General features: G+C 45.0%; 1 protein-coding gene across 4 annotated transcripts in view; it reads left to right on the plus strand.

Annotated features, from left to right (window-relative positions):
• Nucleotides 1-18,814: 18,814 nt before the first annotated feature.
• ST3GAL1 (ST3 beta-galactoside alpha-2,3-sialyltransferase 1) overlaps nucleotides 18,815-26,718 on the plus strand; it is a 54,180-nt gene continuing 46,276 nt past the window's right edge. For 2 of the 4 annotated variants that reach the window (XM_087706670.1, XM_087706672.1), the window contains exon 1: nucleotides 18,815-18,882. The gene's annotated coding sequence lies outside the window, so the exon portion shown is untranslated. Of the gene's footprint in view, nucleotides 18,883-20,808; nucleotides 20,930-26,718 lie in introns of those variants that run through there. The other 2 variants (XM_087706673.1, XM_087706671.1) reach the window with 2 other exon arrangements.

The raw sequence follows: 26,718 nt of genomic DNA on the forward strand, positions 1-26,718 counted from the left end.
ACACAAGAAAAACAACGATGCAACGCCACACCAAAGCAAATGTTGACAAAAAAAGGGTGATTGAAGACTTCGGTTTTGTGCTAATTGTTTGCTTTACGCGCTTTCATTTCAATAGGCAATAAAATGCAAAGTGCAGAGGCTCCTGGTTTGCGGGCTTTCGACATACATCAAACTGACAACCTCTCTAGTTTTGAGCAAGATCAAACAGTAAATTCAGGGTGTCCTTACCAGCATTTACACACCATTCTGGGGAGTTTATCTTGTAATGTCAATTATTGACTTTTTTTGAAAAGAGAGATTATTTATTGGATAGGTGTGCCTTGGAGGAGTAGCATTTCAGCCACAATTCAACTCCTCAGCCATAAAGAGAAACCATTAACATTTGTCAAAATAAATAGATGTCTTTTGTTTAGCATCCTGTCTGCCTGCCTTTTTTCCTTCCTTCTTTCCTTTCTTCTTTCCTTCCTTCCTTCCTTTTCCCTTTCTCTTTCTTTTCCTTCTCATTCTTTCTCTTTTTTCTCTTTTTCTTTCTTTCTTCCTTTTTCTCTTCCTTTTTCTCTCTTTCTTTCTCCCCTCCCTCCCTCCTCTCCCTTTCTTTCTTTCTCTTTCTCTCCCTCTCTTTCTCTCTTTTTCTTTCTTTTTTTCTCTCTCTACTTTTTACCCTCCCTCCCGTCCTTCTCTCTTTTTTTCTTTGTCTTTCTTTCTCTTCCTCTTTTATTTTCTTTGTCTTTCTTTCTCTTCCTCTTTTATTTTCTTTGTCTTTCTTTCTCTTTTTCTTTCTTTTTTTCTCTCTCTTTCTTTTTCCCTCCCTCCCTCCCTCCCCCCTTTCTTTTTCTCTTTTCTCTTTTCTTTTTCTTTCTCTCACTCTTTCTTTCTCTCCTTCTCCCCTCCCCTGTTTTATTGTGAGCCGCCCGGAGTCCTTCGGGAGTGGGCGGCATACAAAACCAATAAACGATAAACAAAACTTCTCTCCTTATCTTTCTCTCTTTTTTTTCTCCCCTCCCTCCCTCCCTCCCTTCCCTTCAGGGGCTGAAGTCCACAAGTCTCACAGTTGCCAAGGTGGACTCCTCCTCCCACTTACGATAAATATAGGGGGGGAAATACCTACCAGGAACTTGGTAAAGAATAACCTGAAAAAGAGAGAAAGAGAGGGAGAGAAAGAGAAAGAAAGAAAGAGAGGAGGGAGGGGAGAAAGAAAGAGAGAAAAAGAAAGAAAAAGAGAAAAAGGAAGGAAGAAAGAAAGAAAAAGAGAAAAAAGAGAAAGAATGAGAAGGAAAAGAAAGAGAAAGAAAGGGAAAAGGAAGGAAGGAAAGAAGAAAGGAAAGAAGGAAGGAAAAAAGGCAGGCAGACAGGATGCATAGACAGGTGATTCTCAATTTACAACAATTTGTTTAGTGACAGTTCAAAGATACAGCGGCACTGAAAAAAGTGGCATATGACCAGTTTTGGATTTTTTAAAAGTTGCTCAGGTTGGAGAGCCCTGCTTTAAACCACCCCCAAAACCACTGCCTCTTTGCATTTGACGATCTACAAAAGGGCCTTGCACTTAAGCTGAATGACTTGGGTCAGGGGTCCCCCAACCAGCCCACGGCATGCCTGTAACCAGGCCACACGAACAAGGATGCAGGCAGAGTGCAAAATTGCCCCCACCCTTAACAGAAAAACTTGTCTCCGTGGTTCCAGTAGCTGATTCCTGAAAGGTTGTGGGGGTCTCTGCCTTGGGCTGCCTTTTGCAAAAATTAAAAATATAAGCCTTTCTCGCCGGGAGCTGCACTTAGAGGTTTATCTGTGTCTTCAGAGTAATCCTTCCATTCCCCACTGTCCAGTCAAAGCTGAAGAAGTTTCCTGGATGAGATGCAAAATGCCTTCAAAAGCAATAGCAATAGCAATAGCAGTAGACTTATATACCGCTTCATAGGCCTTTCAGGCCTCTCTAAGCGGTTTACAGAGAGTCAGCATATTGCCCCCAACAATCTGGGTCCTCATTTTACCCACCTCGGAAGGATGGAAGGCTGAGTCAACCCTGAGCCGGTGAGATTTGAACCGCTGACCTGCTGATCTAGCAGTAGCCTGCAGTGCTGCATTTAACCACTGCGCCACCTTGGCTCAAGGTGGAAGGAAGGAAGTCCAGTTGCCTCCTGAAAAAAGCACCTTTGGGAGAACCCTTGTGGCAAGGTTATAATGACTGAAGCCAAACAAGTCATAGCTCAAACCAGATTTATAGTTGAAAGGTAGAGTTTTACAAGTTTCAGTGAAACTATTACCATGGTTCAGTAGATGAAAGTTTGAACTGTAATTGTGATGGGTTCCGTGAATGGGATAGAGAGGACCTTGTGGCAAAGGATGGGGCATGTTGAGGTAGGGAAAGAGAGCACAGGTTTTGGAATCCCTCCAAAGATACCCCAGATTTAGCGCCCTAAGTGGAGTACTACTCTCTACCTATAAAAGAGGGCAAGAATAATCTTCAAGACATGACTATGGAGTTTCCAGCGATGCAGAGAAGTAGATGAACAACAAACGGCATGTTCTTATGCAGGGGACTCCAAACGTGGCAACTTTTATGTTGGCTGAGGAATTCTGGAAGCTGGATTGGATTGGATTTATTACATTTATATGCCACCCTTTTCCCCGAAGGGGACTCAGGGCGGCTCACAATTCAAGTCAGGGAAAGGGGGTACAGACAGGGGATAAAAAAGACAAACATAACAATACACAATTTAAAAGCACACAACAGCCATACCATTCGAGGAGGGGGGCAAAAGCTCTTTAGCCCCAGGCCTGTCGGAACAGCCAGGTTTTAAGGGCTTTGCGGAAGGCCTGGAGGGTGGTGAGGGTTCGAATCTCCATGGGGAGGTCGTTCCAGAGGGTCGGAGCAGCCACAGAGAAGGCTCTCCTGAAGCCCTCCAGGCTTAAAGTTGCTCAGGTTGGAGACCCCTGCCTTAAACCACCCCAAAAACCGCTGCCTCTTGCATTTGATTATTTACAAAAGGGCCTTGCACTTAAGCTGGAATGGTCTAGGTCAGGAGTCCCCAACCCACCCACCCAGTCCGTGAACCAGCCCACAGCATGCCTGTAACCAGGCCACACAAACAAGGATGCAGGCAGTTTGCAAAGCCACCCACCCACCCCTTAATAGAAAAACCTCTCTCCATGGAACCGGTTGCTAATGCCCGAAAGGTTGGGGGTCTCTCTGCCTTGGGCTGCCTTTTGCAAAAAGTAAAAATATAAGCCTTTCTCGCTGGGAGCTGCGCGCTATACTTGAAAAGGGCCAGGCCGAGAACAGCTGTGCCCTATATAAATCAACGGCTGCTAATTCCAACCTCAACTGGTTCATGCAGAGAGGCGCCTGACCTGTTTAATCACTGACCAGGATCTTGGAAACAGAAACATTCTGGCAAAGAGGCTGATGGTTCCCAGCTGGTTCTCTCTTTGTCTCCAGAGGAGAAAGGGGCTTGAGAGGAATACAGGGCTCCCTCCCTTCACAGGTTCAACGCACAGGTTGCCTCCACCTGGTTTCACTGACCGGTGTAAAATTTCAGATGATCCATCCAGTTACACCACTGCAAGCATTTAAGCCTTTTTTTAAAAAAAAAAATCACTGAAGCCAATGAATCAGCTGATCAGAGGATAGGGATAGGATAGGATAGGATAGGGATGGGATAGGATTAGAATGGGATGAGAAAGGATAGGATTAGATTGGGATGGGATTAGGGTGGGGTAGAATAGGATGGAATGGGATAGGATAAATTAGGATTAGGGTGGGATAGGATTGCATTAGATTGGGGTGGGATAGGATTAGGGTGGGATGGGATAGGATTAGGACGGGATAAGATTGGGATGGGATAGGATAGGATTGGGATGGGATGGGATAGGATTAGGGTGGGATAGGATAGGATTAGGAAGGGATTGGATTAGATTGGGATAGGATTAGGATGGGATAGGATTAGATTGCGATGGGATAGGATGTTAGGATTAGGGTGGGATAGGATTGCATTAGATTGGGATGGGATTAGGATGGGATGGGATAGGATTAGGGTGGGATGCGATAGGATGTTAGGATTAGGTGGGATAGGATTGCATTAGATTGGGATAGGATTGGGATGGGATGGGATGGGATAGGATTAGATTGCAATGGGATAGGATGTTAGGATTAGAGTGGGATAGGATTGCATTAGATTGGGATGGGATAGGATTGGGATAGGATAGGATTAGGATGGGTTGGGATAGGATAGGATTAGGGTGGGATGGGATAGGATAGGATTGGGATGGGATAGGATAAATTACGATTGGGTGGGATAGGATTGCATTAGATTGGGATGGGATAGGATTAGATTGGGATGGGATAGGATTAGGGTGGGCTGGGATGATAGAATAGGATAGGGTAGTTGAAAGGGATCTGATCCAACCCTCCTGCTCAGGCAGGAAACCCTATACTATTTCCAACAAAAGGTTGTCCTATCCTTAAAAACATCCGGGGTGGGTGGGGGTTGGGGGTTGGACTAGACGGCCTACCAAGGTTCCTTCCAACTCTGTTAATCGGTTAAACACACCTTCAGTAGCCCTGTTAAAACAGTTCAGCTAAACGTTAGAAGACAGAAGGCTATGAGTTTTACCCTAAACGTCCCTCCTTACTATAAAAACATTCCCAAGCAACCCGCTACCAGGGTCTCCTCCCTCCCTTTAATAGCCAGGCATTCCTAAGCCAGAGGAATTGGTGCACCAGGCTTCCCTGCTTAACAAAACCGTCCCACTCCAAAGACGACATAATAGCCTTTTGCTCTGGGACTTTGGAATTCAAACAGGCAAGCGCCTGCCCCCTCACACCCCAGGACCTCATACAGGCAACCCTCCACTTACGACCGTAATCAAACCCAAAATTTATGTTGCTCAGTGAGACGTTTCTTCAGTGGACGACCTTTATTGCCACAGTTGCTAAGTGAATCACGGCAGTGGTTCAGTTAGGAACGTGGTAGTTAATGGCTTCCCCATTTGACTTTGCACGTCGGATGACTCCGAGACACAGCAAAGAGTTGCCAAGCATCTGAATTGTGTTCACATGTCCGTGGGAAGTGAGTAACCTTGAATAGGGAAAGTTTAGGGCATACACAGGTAACCCTCCACTTAGAACAATTTGCTTAGCAACCGTTCAAAGACTTATGGCCATTTTTTCACACTTAACGGCCATTGCAGCCTCCCCGTGGTCACATGATCAAAATTCAGCCGCCTGGCAACCAACTCATATTTATGACGGCTGTAGCCTCCCGGGGTCGTGTGACACCCCCCCCCCCTTTCGCCACCTTCTGACAAGCAAATTCAAAGGGGAAAGCCAGATCCACTTAACAACCGTGTGACTCATTGAACAATTGCAGTGACTCTCCTCTAACAACTGTGACAGGGAAGGTGGTAAAACGAGGCCAAGCTCACATATAATAAGTGTTTCACTCAGCAACATACATTTGGGGCTCAGTTAGTGGTCATAACATGAGGGGTACATGTACATTGATTTGATTTCATTTGATTTATTGCATTTCTATGCCGCCCTATTCCCAGAGGGACTCAGGGCGGCTCACAAACCAAGTAAGGGGGGGGGGATACAAACAGGAGGAAAAACAACGGACAAACAACCACAACAATTTCAAAACACTCAACAACCACACAATTCGAGCGGGGGCGGGGAACTCATCAGCCCCAGGCCTGTCGGAACAACTAGGTTTTAAGGGCTTTGCGGAAAGCCTGAAGGATGGTGAGGGTCTGAATCTCCACGGGGAGCTCGTTCCAGAGGGCCGGAGCAGCCACAGAGAAGGCCCTCCTCCGGGTGGTAGCCAATTGAGAGCCGAGGTGGCGCAGTGGGTAGAGTGCAGTACTGCAGGCCACTTCAGCTGACTGCTAGTTCAGCAGTTCGGCAGTTCAAATCTCACCGGCTCAGGGTTGACTCAGCCTTCCATCCTTCCGAGGTGGGTGAAATGAGGACCCGGATTGTTGTTGGGGGCAATATGCTGACTCTGTAAACCGCTTAGAGAGGGCTGAAAGCCTTATGAAGCAGTATATAAGTCTAACTGCTATTGCTATTGCTACATTACAACCCCAACATTCTGAATAATCAAGGAGAGAAGCAACTTAGAACTAAGGAGACATTTCCGGACAGTGAGAGCAATTAATCAGTGGAACAGAAGTTGTGAATGCCCCAACACTGGAAGTCTTTAAGAAGACGTTGGATAGCCATTTGTCTGAAACAAATAGGGTTTCCTGCCTAGGCAGGGGGTTGGACTAGAAGACCTCCAAGGTCCCTTCCAACTCTGCTATTCTACTCTACTCTACGCTATCCGATCACATTCTGGATCATGGGGACTGGCATTATGACTGTTGTAAAAGTGGTCATTCAAATGAAATCAGATCAGGTGGTGCTTTGACTTTGAACTGTAGTTGTGGGCTTCATTGAGGTCCGAAGCCAGGAAGATTTGTTTTCAGATCTGACTCACCCAGAATTTTACATGGCATAAACAACTTTATCAACAGACTTTTTCCTGCAAGCTTTGGAGTTTGCCTTTCTTTGAAAGTTCCCTCAAACTGAAACTGAAGGGGAATAGTAATAAGGATACAAACTTGTTGGCTTTAGTAGAAACATTTGTTTTCTGTAACATATATTATGCCTTGTATTTGTAAAGTATCTGGCAAATGTCGGATCCTTGTCATTTGAACTCTTATTAATCTGCAATCTATGGGCGTAGGACTTTTCCCTGGAATGGAGCTGTAAAGAGCTGTAAAATTGCCACCTTTGGTATGTCCCTTTTCTGCCTAAGAACCTGTCTCATTTTTGATCTGTGCCCTTCACAACAGGGGGCCAAATGGCCAATCCTGGGAACAGAGGAAAGAGATAATGCTGATAATAAGGCTAGTGAGGAGTATTGTAAAGCCAGGAGGTTATCCTCTGATGTCTCTAACTGTATAAAAAGGAGCTACACCTTCTCTGAAGGGGAGTTCTTCCCTGCATATCCTTGCGTGGTATGTTGGGAACAATTGACCACCATGTCTTTAAACTTTGATCAAAGATTAAGCTGATTGTTATTCAAGTCTCCGTTTAAGCCTCCTGTTTGGCTCATTGGGACTTGGATGTTTTCTCATACTTCTATGGGTCTCAACGTATTCTCAAACTTTACATTTGGCTCCCCAACATGAATGGAACTCGGAGGCCCCGTTTTCCTTCAAGGTAGTCTCAAACCCTACAAAACCTTTAGATCAGCTTTTAATAGATCCATACTGTTGGGAAAGTCACTGCTGGATCTCTTTTGTGTCCCTCCCTAGATTTAAATCTCTCTCTCTCTCTCTCTCTCTCTCTCTCTCTCTCTCTCTCTCTCTCTCTCTCTCTCTCCTCTCCCCCTCCTCCCTCCCTCCCTCCCTCCTTCCTTTTCTCTTCCTCTATCTCTCTCCTCTCTTTCCTCCCCCTCACTCCTCTCTCCTATCTCTCTCTCCTTCTCTCTCCTTTTCTCTCCTCTCTCCTCTTTCTCTCTCCTCTCTATCTCTCTCCCTCCCTCTTCTCTCCTTTTCTCTTCCTCTCTCTCTCTCCTCTCCCTTCTCTCTTTTCCTCATTCTGTCTCCTATCTCCCCTCTTCTCTCTCCTCTCTCTCCTCTTTCTTCCTCCCCCTCTCTCTCCTCCTCTTTCTCTCTCCTCTCTCCTCTCTCCTTCTCTCTCTCCCTCCCTCCCTCCTTTTCTCTTCCTCTCTCTCTCTCTCCTCTCTCTCCCCTTCTTTCTCCTCTCTCTCTCTCCTCCTCTTTCTCTCTCCTCTCTCCTCTCTCCTTCTCTCTCTCCCTCCCTCCCTCCTTTTCTCTTCCTCTCTCTCTCTCTCTTCTCTCTCCCCTTCTTTCTCCTCTCTCTTCCTCACTCTCTCTCTCCTTCTCTCTCCTATCTCTCTCTCCTCTCTCCTTTTCTCTCCCCTCTCCTCTTCCTCTCTCCTCTCTCTTTCTCCCTCCCTCCTCTCTCTCCTTTTCTCTTCCTCTCTCTCTCCTCTCCCTCCTCTCTTTTCCTCATTCTGTCTCCTCTCTCCCCTCTTCTCTTTCCTCTCTCTCCTCTCTCTTCCTCCCTCTCTCTATCCACTTCTCTCTCCTCCGCTTTCTCTCTCCTCCGCTTTCTCTCTCCTCTCTCTCTCTCTCACTCTCTCTCTCTCTCTGTGCTGTTGTTAGCTTATTAGAGTGATAGATCTGTGTGTTTTTTCTTCCTAATAGGGCTGATTTTGATTCTGCAAAGAGGCCAAAATAATTAATCCACCCCCACTCTCTATCCTTCTCAATTAAATCCTTCAATAAAAATAAATGTTATTGCTTAATTGCTCTTCCTGCATCTCCTGTCCTTTGGCTCTTGGGGAATATCCTTATCTCAGGCGTCCAATTCTCCCTCTGTAATTTGAACTGTGCAGACCTGGAGTCCCCTGCTTTCCCAATAGGGCTAATTTACATCCAGCCTGGGAGGGTGGGGTCTCGCCGAGACAGGCAACAAAAGTCGTTCCCACTGTCACTCACTCCGGGGCTTCAAATGTGCCACTCCGTTTGATGTGCAGCTGGGAAAGAATTTACTGCTGGATGTAAACTTGGACTCCCGGAGGGGTGAAGGCGACGGCTGAAGAACTTAAAAGTAGAAAGCCAACGTCAAGGGGTGTGTGAGACCCTTACTCAACAACCCCTGTAAGTAGAGGTGAAATTCCCAATTGTCAGTTTTACAGCTGGGGGGAAGAATCTAAAACTATAATCCAAGGTGTGTTTCCTCCTCTTCCTCCTCCTCCTCCTCCTCCTCCTCCTCCTCCTCCTCCTCCTCCTCCTCCTCCTCCTCCTCCTCCTCCTCCTCCTCCTCCTCCTCCTCCTCCTCCTCCTCCTCTTTCTTCCCCAAATGGGGTAAGACTCATTTCTTGGTGCATCTTAGATAAATACGTATGTTTTCCCCCCCACTCTTAATAGTTCCTTATTACGTAAGACAATGAATGTGTCTTTATGTGTGATGGGAAATCTTCAGCTTAATGGGTATCCGTTGGCTAAATACGCCCATTTTTCTTTCCCTTTTATTATCGATAGACAGATAATTTTTCTATCATTCTCGGGAGTCGCATTTGGGCTCATTGGGAAACACTGCATAAATAAGTGAACTTATCAGACGGAGGTGATTTTCAGGGCAGAAAGATTGCCAACATTATCAAAGGAACATTTGTTAATTGCTTTTTGTCTCACAGGGCTGTTTGTGGAAGAATTTGAAAGTACTGTAGAGGTAGTCCTCAACTTACAACCGCAATTGAGCTCCAAATTTCTGGAGCTAAGTGAGACAGTTGTTAAGTGACATAGTAGAAAATATTTGTAGCTGGGGTTTCAGATTTTGGCAGTGGTTTCCCTCTCCAACCTTGTTTCAATTTAGTTTGTAAACGTTTCGTTACCAGTCGAGGTAACGTCATTAGCAGGACGTACTTATCCTATTCTCCTTAGCTTATAAATGTCTTGTGTGCCAGTTTGACCAGTTGGTCGTAGGAGCTGGGTTGTTCGTTTGGAGCTGTATTCGTTCAGTGGGTTTTGCCCCATTTTACGACTTTCCTTGCCACGTTGCTTCAGTGAATCCCTGCCTTTGTTAAATGAGTAACACGGTTGTTCAGCGAATCTATCTTCCCCTTGGACATTGCTTCTTGGAAGGTGTCAAAAAGAGGGTCCCGTGACCCCGGGACACTACGACCCTCGTAAATATGAACCCGTTGCCAAGCCTCTGAATGTATATCTCACGACGGTTGTAACGTTGAACCGTCACTAAGTGAACTGAATCGGGGACTACGTGTAAAAATCTCCCATGGATGTCGGTACACACAGTCTTCCTCGCCAGCTCTTTATATATTTATATTTATCTCTATCTCTATCTCTATCTCTATCTCTATCTCTCTATATCTATCTATCTATCTATCTATCTATCTATCTATCTATCTATCTATCTATCTATCTATCTATCTATCTATCTATCTCTGTATCTGTATCTGTATCTGTATCTATCATCTATCTATCTATCTATCTATCTATCTATCTATCTATCTATCTATCTATCTATCTATCTATCTCTCTTTCTCTCTCTCTCTCTCTCTCTGTCTATCTATCTATCTATCTATCTCTATCTCTCTATCATCTATCTATCTATCTTTCTATCTATCTATCTATCTCTGTCTATCTATCTATCTATCATCTATCATCTATCTTCTATCTATCTATCTATCTATCTATCTATCATCTATCTATCTTCTATCTATCTATCTATCTATCTATCTATCTTCTATCTATCTATCTATCTATCTTCTATCTATCTATCTATCAATCAATCTATCTATCTATCTATCTATCTATCTATCTCTGTATCTGTATCTGTATCTGTATCTATCATCTATCTATCTATCTATCTATCTATCTATCTATCTATCTATCTATCTCTCTTTCTCTCTCTCTCTCTCTCTCTCTGTCTATCTATCTATCTATCTATCTCTATCTCTCTATCATCTATCTATCTATCTTTCTATCTATCTATCTATCTCTGTCTATCTATCTATCTATCATCTATCATCTATCTTCTATCTATCTATCTATCTATCTATCTATCTATCTATCTATCTATCTATCTATCTATCTATCTATCTATCTATCTATCATCTATCTATCTTCTATCTATCTATCTATCTATCTATCTTCTATCTATCTATCTATCTATCTATCTTCTATCTATCTATCTATCAATCTATCTATCTATCTATCTATCTATCTATCTATCTATCTATCTCTGTATCTGTATCTGTATCTGTATCTATCATCTATCTATCTATCTATCTATCTATCTATCTATCTATCTATCTATCATCTATCATCTATCTATCTTCTATCTATCTATCTATCTATCTATCTATCTATCTATCTATCTATCTATCTATCTATCTTCTATCTATCTATCTATCTTCTATCTATCTATCTATCTATCTATCTATCTATCTATCTATCTATCTATCTCTGTATCTGTATCTGTATCTGTATCTGTATCTGTATCTATCATCTATCATCTATCTATCTCTCTCTCTCTCTCTCTCTCTCTCTCTCTCTCTCTCTCTCTGTCTATCTATCTATCTATCTATCTATCTCTATCTCTATCATCTATCTATCTATCTTTCTATCTTCTATCTATCTCTGTCTACCTATCTATCTCTCATCTATCTATCTTCTATCTATCTATCTATCTATCTATCTATCTATCTATCTATCTATCTATCTATCATCTATCATCTATCATCTATCTATCTTCTATCTATCTATCTATCTATCTATCTATCTATCTATCTATCTATCTATCATCTATCTTCTATCTATCTATCTATCTATCTATCTATCTATCTATCTATCATCTATCTATCTTCTATCTATCTATCTATCTATCTATCTATCTATCTATCATCTATCATCTATCTATCTTCTATCTATCTATCTATCTATCTATCTATCTATCTATCTATCTATCTATCTATCTATCTATCTATCTATCTATCTACCTACCTACCTACCTACCTACCTACCTCCCTACCTACCTACCTACCTACCTACCTACCTACCTACCTACCTACCTACCTACCTACCTACCTACCTACCTACCTACCTACCTACCTACCTACCTACCTACATACATACATACATACATACATATATATATATATATATATATATATATATATATATACATACATATATTTCATTTCAAATGATTATGCCAGGTTACAAATAAGAAAAATATTAGTTGGGAAAGTTACTAGAGGAAGGGGAAAAAATGGAGGGAAAATTTGGAATACGCCTAATAATATAGAGTTAAAATTATAAGAGGAGGCAAAAATAGGGACGCTTAATGATATATAAGTATGTAACAGTATTATGAGGATGGTGTGAAATTTGAATCCGTCTTGCACTGCATCCAAAAAAGAGGTTGTTACTGGAGGGGGGAGGGAGGAAGAGGAAAGAAATGGAATTCGTATAAAGGTATACCTTTAAAAGAAAAACTAGCAATATGGGAAATATTTTTTTTCTTTGGGAATATAATCATTAATGCCACTGATAATAAATGGGGTTTGCTAAAAGGCGGAAATACCCCACGTAAAATAGAGAATGGAAGGGCGATAAAGAGAGAGAAAGGAGACAGGAGAGAGGGAAGTAGAAGGGAGGGAGAGAGTAGGAGAGAGGGAAGGTGTAGAAAGAGGGGAGATGAGAGGGAGAGAGCAAGGGGAAGCAGAGAAGAGAGAGGGGGGGCAGAAGGAAAGAAGAGGTAGAAGAGAGGGAGAGGAGAAGAGTTGAAGATGAAATAGACTATAATATGGTGCATGGAAAGCAGAAGAGCAAATAAAAATTGAAGAGGCTTAATGGCAAGAGGAATTGATATATTACTAAATATTCAAAACATGTTTGTTAAGATGTAATGGTATACTTTGGATTATATTATATGTATGTTAAAAAATTAAAAAAAACTTTTGTCTATCTATCTATCTATCTATCTATCTATCTATCTATCTATCTATCTATCTATCTATCTATCTATATTGTTTTTGGTCTCATACATACATTTACAGGTATACATTCTCATAATTCTTATATCTTAACCCTTTTAAACATTCATTTTTCCATCTAAAAAATTAAGATATATTATCGAGATTGCCTTGCCTACCATCCCTATTTTGCACCTATTTTATTTTACCACCAACCTGTTTCTCTTTCCTTTTCTCCCTCCCTCCCTCCTTTCTCTCCTTTCTTCTTCCCTCCTTTCCCTTTCTTTCTTCCCCTTCCTCTCCCCTACTCCTCTCTCCCTCTTCCCCTTCCTACCCTCTCTCCTCCTCTTCCTATCCTTCCCGGTCTTCCTCTCCTTTCCCCTTCCTTCTTTCCCTCTCTTTTCCTCTCTTCTCGCCAACTCTGAATAACGCAAGAGGAAAGTTGTACGCTTGCATGCTGTTTCTCCCCCCCCCTCCCGCGCCCTGTTCTGCTGTTGGCATCTATGCCGCACGATAGCTGATTAACTCACAGGCCCAGGCAATGGCAGAATTCCCCCATTGTTTCCTGCACCCCGCTCCTTCACATCTGCCTTCCTATCCATGCCCCCTTTGTGTGCCAAAAGGAGTTGGCACCTGCGGCTCCGACAGGCTTGGCCAGGGGCATCTCCCTATCCTTTTCAGTTGCCAAACAGATACCCATCCTTGGCAAGAGACCTGGTGCCAGGATTGCTCCTCTTCTCAGCGAGGCTTAAACATAAGACTTTCCAGCCGCCAATAAACCACCCGGTCCATCGTTGGCCAGAAGAGGGTTTTAAATGCTTTTCTTTTTTTTTGACGCAGGCAGGCCTTTGGAGGGCCGAGAACTTGAGAAGATGAGGAGCTTAAAGACAGAACAAAAGGGGGAAGATCAAGGGAGCAGAGAAAAATAGACGTGTCTGGGTATTTTCTCCCGGAACTCTCTTTTTTTTTTTAAAGTAGGCAACCACATTGACAAAGGACTGGGGAGAATAGTATATTTAATACCAGTATTGTGAAGAAGATTGTTCCTGTATCTTGTGAGGGCTTTCCACCCCGCACCCCCCCAGTTCTATTCAATTTGATGAAAGGGAATATGCTTCCAAAAGAGAAATTCTTAAAGCTGCGGTGTCAAGTTCTTTACTTTGGAATGAGGTGTGGGACAACGTTCTTTCTTCGCATTGCACGATTCCCTCTCTGGCACTTAATGAAGCTCTGTTACAGTGTTGTGGTCCGCCAGCATAGCTGGCAGCAGAATCGGACAGTGAGGAGGTTGGGAAGGAACATGGGCCAGTCCTGGAGTCTGGGGAAGGCTTGGACATGGGTTCTGAGTCAGAGGCAGAGAGGGGGATGTTGTGGCCCAGCAGGAGCTGTTGGAGCTGCCACCAGACTCCGACAGCGAGGGGCCCTATGAGTCGGCTCTGGAGGATGTGGAGGACCCCGGACAGGGTGCCAACTCCGAGCAGGGCGCAAAGAGGCTGGTTGGCCACCAGGAGGCGCCTGAGCCTTGGACCAGTGGGGAGGAGACAAGGGAGTGTGATCCCGACGTCGTGCATTGGAGCAGTGGGGAGGAGCAAAGGGAGTTGTTCCTGGATGCCCGGCAACGAAGAGCTAATAGGCATAAGGAGCAGTTACGCAGTTACAGGAGATGATTACACTCAGCTGGTGGTAATTAGGCTCCTCTCAAGACTATAAAAGGAATGATTGTGCACATGCCCCTTTGCAGGAGTCAACGTATTCCCTAAAGTTGGAGAACTCTCGTGGCTAGCTTGGCAGGCTAGATTGCTGCCAAGGTTAGTCTGTGCTGGATTGCTGCCAACGTCTGGACTGTGCTGGCTTGCTGCCAAGGTCCTGTCTCTGTGTTAATAAATCCTTGCAGTATCTTTGTCTCAGGGTGCTTTGGTGTAGGACGGGGGGGGGTCAAAACAGGGGACCAAGGCCATCTGGGAGTTATGTGCTGCCTTCCAGAGCCTCCGGAGTCTGACAACAGTGAGGCAGAAGAACAGTGGGAGCCTGTTCCCAGTGCGCGCATTCACAGAGCTTCCAGAAGGCAAGAGCAATTAAGACAAAAAGGGCGACTCAGGAGTGAGGGTTGGAGATGATCGCCCCCCCTCCTATAAGACATAAAAGAGAAGCAAACGGGACTTGAGCCTTTGAAGGAAGCAATGAGTTCAGCTGGTCTGTTCAAGCTCTAAGAAGTTCTTTTTGACTCTGTGCTAAGTTTGGCCTTGCAAAACTAATTGGCAAGTAGATCTCTGGCAACCTTTCAAGGGAGATAAAGGTGGGTGCTTATCAACGTTCTTCTGAAAGATTGTGGCAACTCCAGCAGACATCTGTCAGAATCTTCAGAGACTGTTTGTGAAGCTTTGCAGGCTGTGACTGACCATAATTCGAAGCCATATAAATAAAAGAGGGTTTCTGGAGATTAATATTATGATTTATGCTTTCTTGGGAAGCTAGGTCGGAACAAACAGAATAACAGAGTTGGAAGGGACCCTAGAGGTCTTCTAGTTCAACCCCCGGCTCAAGCAGAAGACCCAATACCATTCTGGACAAATAGCTGTCCAGTCTCTTTTTTTAACTTCTGGAGACAAGCTGTTCTACTGGTTAATTGTGCTCACTGTTAGGAAATTTGTCCTTAATTCAAGGTTGCTTCTCTCCTTGTTTATTTTCCATCCATTCTTTCTTATTTTGCCTTTTTGGTGCTTTAGAGCAGTGTTTCTCAACCTTGGCAACTTGAAGATGTCCGGACTTCAACTCCCAGAATTCCCCAGCCAGCATTCGCTGGCTGGGGAATTCTGGGAGTTGAAGTCCGGACATCTTCAAGTTGCTAAGGTTGAGAAACACTGCTTTAGAGAATAGGTTTCTATAGCTTTCTGTACTTTCATTTCACCCCATAAAAAGGCCACAGGAAGGAACTTTTTCAGATGGGCAGCAGGAAAAACAACACCAGCAATCATCATCAGGGTAGGAGTTGAAACAATTTATCTCCAGGATGTGAGGGGTCTGTAAATATTTTCACGGCCCTCTTTTTGACTCCTGCAGTGTGCAGGTCCTCAGTGGAAGGCAGATTGGTAGCCGTTGTTTTTTCCTGCAGTTCTGATTATCCTCTGAAGTCTGTGTCTCTCCTGTTGGGTTGCAGAGCCAAACCAGACAGTTATAGGGGTGCAGTTGACAGACTCAATGATTATTGAATGGGTAGGAATTCAGAAGGAGTAATTCTGGAAAAATTGCAAGCTCACCTTGATGCCAGATGATTTCAAGCTGCCTGCGATGTCCAAGAGATAGAGAGGCAAGGTGGTGCAGTGGTTAAATGCAGCACTGCAGGCTACTGCTAGATCAGCAGTTCAGCGGTTCAAATCTCACCGGCTCAGGGTTGACTCAGCCTTCCATCCTTCCGAGGTGGGTAAAATGAGGACCCAGATTGTTGGGGGCAATATGCTGACTCTCTGTAAACCGCTTAGAGAGGGCTGAAAGCCCTATGAAGCGGTATATAAGTCTACTGCTATTGCTATTGCTATCTTGGCTTGTGTCTTCAAAACCAAGGCTGTGTAGTGTCAGTTGGGGCTAAGGCCCTCCCCAATTGTTACACAAGCCAGATACACCATAATAGGGGCACCCTGGGTCAGGGTAGACCCTACCATTAGCTATGCAGGGACCCCCTCAGCAGCAGATACCAAGAAAAACCAAAGGTAGCAGCAAAATAATGGAGAATCCTATGTTTTCTACCTGGGCTTCCCTGGGCTTCCTTGTTCCCATCAGGTGAATAGAATAGAATAGAATAGAATTTTATTATTTGTATGCCGCCCTTCTCCGGGAGGACTCAGGGCGGCGAACAATTCAAAAGGGGGAAAAGGGGAACATAAAAACGAAATACAAATAATAAAAATAGGCAACAGTCGCACAACCATACATGTCAAGAGGGAACTCATCACCCGCAGGCCTGTCGGCAAAGCCAGGTTTTGACGGCTTTTCGGAAGGCCTGGAGAGAGGTGAGGGTCCGAATCCCTGCGGGGAGTTCATTCCAGAGGGCATTTCAGCATATTCTCTTACTGCCAACGGTTGAAATTAGATGCAGCTTAGCTTCCGTATATGGGACAGGTGAAGTGTCTGCTTGACCTTTCAGTAATAAGATGTCTTCAGCGAGCTTTAATAAAGCCACTGCAGCCCTTCAGAAGGACCAAGGTTCTTTCTTGGAGCAATACGGTCTAGATCTGTGATCCAGAGGTGGCATGCAAAGCCCTCTCTGTGGGCATGCACACCATCGCCAGCTGCTGTTCTGGTTTCCGGCACACATGCTGGTCTTCACAGGCATTGGAGTGCCAGAAAAAGGGGCCAAAAATGGCCAAAAAACCCATTTTTGAGCCATTTTCAAGGGCGATAAAGGTGGGTGCTTATCGTACTCCTGAAAGATTGTGGCAACTCCAGCAGACATCTGTCCGAATCTTCACAGACTTTGTGAAGCCTTGCAGGCTGTGAATGACCATAATTCGAAGCCATATAAATAAAAGAGGGTTTCTGGGGACTAATATTATGATTTATGCTTTCTCAAGAAGCCTAGGTCAGAACAAACAGAATAAAAGAGCTGGAAGTGACCCTAGAGGTCATCTAGTTCAACCCCTGGCTCAAGCAGAAGACCCAATACCATTCTGGACAAATAGCTGTCCAGTCTCTTTTTTTTTAACTTCTGGAGACAAGTCTGAAAATGGCACAAAAAACGCCCTGAAGCAGACTTGAAAAATGGCCTGAAAATGCCCCCCAAATGCCCACAAAACAGGCATGCACACACCAGCCAGTTGGTCTTTGGGTTTCCGGTCCTCCGGTGCATACGAAGACCAGCTGGCCAGCATGCATGCACATGCCAGAAACCTGAAAACCATTTGTGCATGCCGGCCAGCTGGTTGTCGCGTTTCCTGCGCTCTGGTGCGCCACATGCACATGCATGCACAGGTGTTCAGATTTTGGCACTCTGTACCGAAAAGGTCCGCCATCATTATCAGCAGCAAGAGGAACACAACTGTCAAGCAGGCCAGGGAAATCAGGGGATTCAGGCCGTTCAAATGAGTTTAAATATTTATTGCAAACTGAAGCTCTCTATGAGAATCCAACCAACTAACAGTCAAGAGAAAAGAGCGGGAGATAAGAAAGGCATTCAAGGCAGGCAGGGACTCCTGACTTAGGACTTGTTTGACCTCTCCCTCTGGCTCAGCCTGGTCATCTCCTACAGCAACACAATTAGCAGAAGATCTTAAATTTAGAGGAAACTCACACACACACACACATCAACAAAGGAAAAGGAAAGAAGATATGTTGGTTTCCATTGCAGCTAGTCCTCAACTTATAACAGTTAGCAATAGCAATAGCAGTTAGACTTATATACTGCTTCATAGGGCTTTCAGCCCTCTCTAAGCGGTTTACAGAGTCAGCATATTGCCCCCAACAACAATCCGGGTCCTCATTTTACCCACCTCGGAAGGATGGAAGGCTGAGTCAACCCTGAGCCAGTGAGATTTGAACCGCCGAACTGCAGAACTAGCAGTCAGCTGAAGTAGCCTGCAGTGCTGCATTTAACCACTGCACCACCTCGGCTCTTCTTCTTTCTTATTCAGTTCATTTAGTGACCATTACAACGGCTACAACGGCAGTGAAAAAAGTGACTTATCACCGTTTTCCGGAGTCACCACCTTTGCAGCATCCCCACTTCCCATGTGATCAAAATTCAGGTGCTTGGCAACTGGTTCATACTTAACAACTGTTGCTGTGTCCTGAGATTGTGTGATCCCCTTTTGTGAACTTCTGAGAAGCAAATGTCAATGGGGAAGCCAGATTCACTTAACAACCTGGTTGGTAACTGATCAACTGCAGTGATTCACTTAACAACCGAGGCAAGGAAGGTCATAAAATGGGGCAAAGCTCACTTATCCAATGTCTCACTTAACAACAGGTGACTTTTGGGATCAATTGTGATTGTAGGTTGAGGGCTACCTGTACGATATTCTCAGCAAATCTAAGATAACTTTCCCATAACTTTGAAATACAAGATTATTTAGGGGGAGAGGGAGAAAATTTGATTTAAAAAAATCCAAGCTAATCTTTCCTTCAGTGCTGAATGGGTGGTATATGATGCACGCGTGATCACAAACTTGGAATCGAATTGGTTTCTCTTCTCTCCTGCAGCAGATCCGTGAAGATCTGAAGCTCTCAAGGATGGGCCTGCTTCTCTGCTGCTGAGGACGGAAGAAGGAAAAACCAAGGGGAAGAAGTGGAGACCTACAGTGACAGGAAGAAAAGCCATCATCAGTCTCTACCCAGGATTTAGAAAACCAGCCAAGTGAAGAGAGTTGCCAAGGTAAATGAATCTCTTTGAGCCTCTCACAGTGCAAAGTTGGCTCCGGGTTTGGTCATTGTGTGTCTTTCCCAGAATTGCACCTGAGAAGAGGTGGAGCATAAAAGGAGCTCTTCTACCGCAGGTGGAGTTTGCAAAATGCAAGACAATAGCAATAGCAGTTAGACTTATATATCGCTTCATAGGGCTTTCAGCCCTCTCTAAGCGGTTTACAGAGTCAGCCTCGTGCCCCCAACAACAATCTGGGTCCTCATTTTACCCACCTCGGAAGGATGGAAGGCTGAGTCATCCTTGAGCCGGTGAGATTTGAACAGCCGAACTGCAGAACTAGCAGTCAGCTGAAGTAGCCTGCAGTACTGCACTCCAACCACTGCACCACTTCGGCTCTATCGGGCTTTTGTGGCACCAGATGGAAAACCGAAGGCGAGGCCTGGCCCCAATAGGGAGGAATGAAAACAATCCCAGAAAGGAAAAACTCCTACATATGAATTATTATTTTTTTGAATTTTAAGCACACTGGAACAAATGCAGCCGATACAAGAGAATATTTGTAGCTCTGGGTTGAACTGGGGGGGTCCTTGGTGTCAGGGGTGAAATTCAGCAGGTTCTGGAGAACCGGTAGCAGAAATTTTGAATAGTTCAGAGAACCGGCAAATACCACCTCTGGCTGGCCCAATAGTGGGGTGGGAATGGGGATTTTGCAGTATCCTTCCCCCAGGAGTGGGGAGGGAATGTGGCTTTTGCAGTATCCTTCCCTCGGGAGTGGGGAGGGAATGGGGATTTTGCAATATCCTTCTCTCAGGAGTGGGGAGGGAATGGGGATTTTGCAGTATCCTTTCCTCGGGAGTGGGGAGGGAATGGGGATTTTGCAATATCCTTCTCTCAGGAGTGGGGAGGGAATGTGGCTTTTGCAGTATCCTTCCCTCGGGAGTGGGGAGGGAATGGGGATTTGGCAGTATCCTTCCCTCAGGAGTGGGGAGGGAATGTGGCCTTTGCAGTATCCTTCCCTCAGGAGTGGGGAGGGAATGGGGATTTGGCAGTATCCTTCCCCCAGGAGTGGGGAGGGAATGGGGATTTTGCAGTATCCTTCCCTCAGGAGTGGGGAGGGAATGGGGATTTGGCAGTATCCTTCCCTCAGGAGTGGGGAGGGAATGTGGCTTTTGCAGTATCCTTCCCCCAGGAGTGGGGAGGGAATGGGGATTTTGCAGTATCCTTCCCCCGGGAGTGGGGAGGGAATGGGGATTTTGCAGTATCCTTCCCTCGGGAGTGGGGAGGGAATGTGGCTTTTGCAGTATCCTTCCCTCGGGAGTGGGGAGGGAATGGGGATTTTGCAGTATCCTTCCCTCAGGAGTGGGGAGGGAATGGGGATTTTGCATTATCCTTCCCTCAGGAGTGGGGAGGGAATGGGGATTTTGCAGTATCCTTCCCCCAGGAGTGGGGAGGGAATAGGGATTTTGCAGTATCCTTCCCTCAGGAGTGGGGAGGGAATGGGGATTTTGCAGTATCCTTCCCTCAGGAGTGGGCAGGGAATGGGGATTTTGCAGTATCCTTCCCCCAGGAGTGGGGAGGGAATGGGGATTTTGCAGTATCCTTCCCTCAGGAGTGGGGAGGGAATGGGGATTTTGCAGTATCCTTCCCCCAGGAGTGGGGAGGGAATGGACATTTTGCAATATCCTTCCCTTAGGAATGGGGATTTTGCAATATCCTTCCCTCAGGAGTGGGGAGGGAATGGGGATTTTGCAGTATTCTTTCCCCAGCACCAAGGACCCCACAAACACAAACAGAATATGGAATAGTATTATTAGCAGAAGCAACAGGAAGACTGTTGGATCTTCTGTCCTTTTGATTATGCCACCCAATTTTCTGTAGTTGTCCCCTTTTCGGTCAATCTGGCAAACCTATTGCAAGTTCATTGGATTGTTTTATGCCTCTTCCCTCTAGGTTTCCCAGTTTTTACTCAAAGGCTTTTCCAGCTGGCCTCTTCTAGGTGTGTTGGGAGTGTTTAATTCCATGGCTCCCAGCAAATTGGGCTGATGCCAGGTTGTAGGAGGTGAGTTAATAGCCTTGCTTTCTGGAATTGGCTGCCTAGGTGGAGTCTGAACATTTTTATCTGACACTTCGGAAAGCCATCAGGGGCTAAGTTACTTTTGTTGTTGCTGCTTCTGTTGTTTTAATGGTGTGGAAAAATCTGTTCTGTGCTACATTTTAATTAAAGTCTTTCTCTACTGAACTCTGCACACCTGTGGGGAGGGGAAATTCTTTGAAATTTCGTGTCGGCTGGGACGGAGGAGGAAATAAAAAAGGGAGATTGAACACTTCAATAGTTCAGAGTTTCAAAGAAGCTGCCTGTTGGGGTCCGCCGATGGCCTGCGGAGCTGGCAGCAGAATCGGATAGTGAGGAGGGTTGGGGAGGAACATGCGCCAGTCCTGGAGTCTGGGGAAGGATCGGACGAGGGCTCTGTGTCGGAGGCAGAGAGGGGGCCAGAGCCAAAGAATGGAGTGGAGTGGAATAAAGAATGGAATAGATAGAGTCATAGCAATAGCAGTTAGACTTATATACCGCTTCATAGGACTTTCAGCCCTCTCTAAGCAGTTTACAGGGTCAGCATATGGCCCCCACAGTCTGGGTCCTCATTTCACCCACTTCGGAACGATGGAAGGCTGAGTCAACCTTGAGCCAGTGAGATTTGAACTGCTGAACTGCAGCTAGCAGTCAGCTGAAGTAGCCTGCAGTTCTGCACTCTAACCACTGTGCTACCTCGGCTCTCCAAGTTAGGACTAATAAGTCTCTTTATTAAGTTGTAAGATTTTTGAATGCAGTTCAGAATCTGATAAATCCAGTGAAATGCTGAACACAAGGCTACTGGTAATCAGCTTTTATTTCTAGCTAGAAAGCAAAACTGGGCAACCTACCTTAACAGCAGGCAGAGAGAAAAGCAGGCACAGGGGCAAAAAAAAAACCTTTTTTGTCAAACTTCTCATAGTCTTACACAGCTTGCACTGACCGTCATAGTGGTAGAAACATTATTTCATACCACACAGACATGATTTTCTCAGCACTCTGAAAAAAAGGACCTTAGAAGGGGAAAGAAATACATTTTCTGGCATATAATCAGAGCTTTGTTAGAGGTTAGCATTATTATCTCTCGCCAGGTTGCTGAGAATACACCTTTTAAGTTACCACAAACAAATAGAATCCACATTTTGCATTTCGCAAGAAGTTACTTGAGCTACTTGGCAATTTGTCTAGAGGCCTTATGTCTGCAGTTGGCACATTAGATTACAATGGAACTCCTCTAAACAACAATTAACAAAAGCTGAATTAGGTAACACTGTGTATGTTCTAATCCTTTCAAGTTATGAATAGGTTAGTAATCCCATGACAACTTCTCTGTGGAGCTTTTCCAGAGTGATGCAAAGCAGAGGTGATATTCAGCCGGTTCTGACAAGTTCTGGAAAACCGGTAGCGGAAATTTTGAGTACTTCGGAGAATCAGTAAATACCACCTCTGACTGGCCCCACCCCTATCTATTCTCTGTCTCTCGAGTCCCAGCTGATCGGGAGACAATGGGGACTTTGCAGTATCCTTCCCCTAGAGTGGGAAGGGAATGGAGATTTACAGTATCCTTCCCCTGGAGTGGTGAGGGAATGGGGATTTTACAGTATCCTTCCCCTGGAGTGGGGAGGGAATGGAGATTTTACAGTATCTTTCACCTGGAGTGGGGAGGGAATAGGGATTTTGCAGTATCCTTCCCCTGGAGTGGGGAGGGAATGGAGATTTTACAGTATCCTTTCCCTGGAGTGGGGAGGGAATGGAGATTTACAGTATCCTTCCCCTAGAATGAAGAGGGAATGGGGATTTTACAGTAAACTTCCCCTGGAGTGGGGAGGGAATGGAGATTTTACAGTATCCTTCCCCTGGAGTGGGGAGGGAATGGAGATTTTACAGTATCCTTCCCCTAGAGTGGGGAGGGAATGGAGAATTTACAGAATCCTTCCCTGGAGTGGGAAGGTAATGGATATCTTACAGTATCCTTCCCCTGCCACGCCATGCCCACAGCACCAGTAGTAAAAAAATATTTGAATCCCACCACTGATGCAAAGGATTGTGAAGGAGGAATCCTGTCCTTCAGAGCTACTTTTTCCCCCTGTCTCTTGGAGAAATTGGAAGAAATTATCCACCTGAAATTTCTGGGCTGAAACTGTGGGGGGGGGAATTGGGTGCTCAGCTGCAGCTGAAACCGAATTATGGACAATGGGTGAGGGTCTTAGAAGCTGGGGCGGGATCATAGAAGAAGCCCACTGCATGTATTGAGATGATCTCCATCTCCAAAATTAAAACCATAATTCTTACAGTGAAATAAACGCATGTAGTTTGGGAGAGGGACGTGGTGTTCTGTTTCCCTGCAGTCCGATTCACGGGATAAGAAACATATTCCTTCTCCTTTAATTCCATTTTAGCCACAAACATTGGCCCTATGTGCAAATCCTTAGTCTGCTGAACAGATGCTAGGAACAGAAAGGGCCTTGTCGTGTTGTGCGTGTGGATTGTGGTTTTGTTGTTTCCTCTCTTGTCTCCAGGATCAGAGTATTAATGTTTGTGATGGTTAATGTTTGAGTATAAAGTTTACAGCATCTTCAGTCGGAAAGTGGAATTTAATAGAACTCGGTAAAAGGAAAAAAGGTGTCCATGCAGATTTCACTCGGCTAGTTGTGGCGTATTCCAAGGAATGGTGCTCATCTCCATTTTGAGACCACTGAGATGGCGCTGTCTGAATTTCCACAATCATGTGACCAGCATAGAGTGCTGCTATCTTCCCACCAAAGTTGTACCTATTTATCTACTCGCATTTGCATGCTTTTGGATTGCTAGATTGTCAGGAGCGAGGATGGGAGCTCACCCTGTCACGTGGCGCTCGGGTCTCAAACCTGGGCTGTGGGTTTTCCCACGGGGGGGGGGAGAAGCACAGTGTGCCAGGAGAAGTCTCTATGTCAAGGGGAGGGTTTTCCAGTTGTCTCCACAATTGATAATACTTTTGGTTATGACAGGTAGAGGAAAAAGTACGCCGCGCTAGGAGGAGACTCTATGGTGGGGGAACTGAATTTCCGTCCCAAATGGCTCTTTGAGTGTTTAAGTTTGCCCCCCCCCCTGCTCTAGAGGAATCTTCGCTCCTTCTGCCAGCGATTCCCCTGGAACCGGGACAAGGGTGGGAAAGTAGGGTTCCCCTTTGGGAAGTGATGAACTCTGAAAAGTAGGTCTGGTTGGCCAGTTGGGATGTCCTAGACCCATGATGGTGAACCTATGGCACGCGTGCCAGAGGTGGCATGCAGAGCTCTCTATGCTGGCATGCCCGCCGTCGCCCCAGTTCAGCTCTCCGTGGCGTTTCCTTCATGAGCTTCTGGTTTCCTTGCAAATGACGAAACAGAATCTCACGAAAGGAAAAGATCTTACATTGCTGCGTGCTGATGTTGGCCCGCTGGTCTTTGGGTCTCTGCTGCGCATGCTCACATGTTTGCGCATGCATCTGTACATGTCAGTCCATGTGCACATTTGTACATGTTGACACATGTGCATGTTAGTGCATGCATTCGCATACCTTTCAGTTTGAACATACGCACGCACGCAATTTGGGCACTCAGTGTCTAAAAGGTTCTCCATCACTGTCCTAGACAGATGGAAACGTTCATTTTTTTGCCACTCCAAAGAACTGGAGTGTTTATTCTCCCTTCCAGTTTTAAGGCTGGAATTCTTCCCAGTATGGTGCCACCAAGGCAACATGCCCTCAAAATGAGAGTATAACCAAAGTTTGCCATGATTCCTGAGAGCTCTTGTTCTAATGCTTTGGCCCCCGTCCCTTTGTCTCGTGGATGCCAAAGAAAGCGGGGAGCAGGCTGCCTGTGGCATTGAGGCTGGCTGATTAGGGACCAGCAGCCTGGCACGCAGATGGCCTTCGGTTGAAGATGCGCCAACTTGGGTGGTGGAAGAGAGCGGGGTTTAGGAAAAGCTCAGCGCCTTTTAAGCTGAGGAAAGGCTGGGTGCCAAGCTCTGCTTTGGAGGTCCTTGGGTAAAGGCCAGGTCTTAGTGTAGATTCTCTCTTGCCAACTCAAGCTGGCACGGCACAAAAATTGCACTTACAGCCACAGATGAAAAGGACAGATGAACAAGAGATGAACCAAACTCCATTGATGGGTCAAGCTGACCCTACCTGTGCAGGGCAGCCATAACCTCTCGTGAATGCCATCTAACTTCCTTTTCAAGGATACGTTTTTAAGGAGACGTCGGTTATGAAAATGATGCCATGTGAGTGGCATGCTGAGATATCAGTTAGAAATGGCATTAGGTAGAATTAAATAGTATGCCCTTTCTGCACCAATTCAGGAAGCTCAAACTGTCCAAGGACCTGTTGATTCTGTTCTAGAGAGGAATTCTTGTGTCTCTCATCTGCACCTCTATAACTGTCTGGTTTGGCTCTGCAACCCAACAAGACAGACAGAGACTTCAGAGGATAATCAGAACTGCAGGAAAAACAATTGCTACCAATCTGCCTTCCATTGAGGACCTGCACACTGCAGGAGTCAAAAAGAGGGCCGTGAAAATATTTACAGACCCCTCGCATCCTAGACATGAAATGTTTCAGCTCCTATTCTCAAAACGAAGCTATAGGGCACTGCACACCAAGACAACTAGACACAAGAACAGTTTTTTTCCCCCGAATGCCATCACTCTGCTAAACAAATAATTCCCTCACCACTGTCAAACCATTCACTAAGGCTGAATTACTACTACTATTAGTCTTCTCATTGTTCCTATCACCCATCTCCTCCCACTTAGGACTGCAGGACTGTAACTTTGTTACTTGCATCCATAGGATTTATATTGATATTGATCGTTTCCTAATTGCTTATTTGTACCCTATGGCTATCATTAAGTGTTGTGCCTTATGATTCTTGACGAATGTATCTTATCTTTTTATGTACACTAAGAGCATATGCGCCAAAGACAAAATTCCTTGTGTGTCCAAACACACTTGGCCAATAAAGAATTCCATTCTATTGTATTATCCTCTCCCTTCTGTTTTAGATGATAATTAATTACTGCTCAGAAATGAACACTGTTCATTTCCAGCCATTAAAAAAACAGTGTTCATTTCTGAGCAGTAACTAAAGCGTTTGAAGATGCTATCCACAAGTATTTCAGATAAATAAACCCTTCATTCTTTATGGAGAGATTGGCTATCCTATATCAACCTCCTGCAAGGGGGAATTTTCCAGAGATGATAGAAGTGCAATTCCTAGATAGCATGGCTGGGGATAATTCAAAAATATATTGTTATGATAACAAAGCTGGTCTTTTCTTGATTTCTGATCAATTACCATAGTTCAGAGATTGAAAGGCAGTGGAATTGACAGACTAAAGGCTTGTTTCTCAAGCTGCTTTCAAATGGGTGGAATTCAACTCCCAGAATCCCTTAGCCAGAAAATTGGCCAATTCCCAGATTAATTTTTTTTAAAAAAAACAACAGAGTTGGAAGGGACCTTGGAGGTTTTCTGCTCCAACCTCTGCTCTGTTCTGACGTGCGCTTCCCCAACAGCACGAAGCAGAGTCCTTGTCCTGATAAACCCCTTTTATTTCATTTACACTGAATTCATCTCCAGCAAAGTCCTGACCCACAGCCTCTCACGATAGCTCACAATCACCAACCTTTATCAGGCTTGGAGAGTGGCCAGGCCGATATATTTCAGACATTGCAATACTTGGCAAGAATGCAGGAATGAACTAATTGTCTCCTGCAAAGACCCCTCCCCTTTCGCCCCTCTTTTATTTCATCTGGGAGGGGC

This window comes from Thamnophis sirtalis, unplaced genomic scaffold, assembly GCF_051295495.1.
Source record: "Thamnophis sirtalis isolate CommonGarterSnake01/CBP01778 unplaced genomic scaffold, rThaSir2_p1.2 scaffold_2, whole genome shotgun sequence".
NCBI classification, from domain to species: Eukaryota; Metazoa; Chordata; class Lepidosauria; order Squamata; family Natricidae; genus Thamnophis; species Thamnophis sirtalis.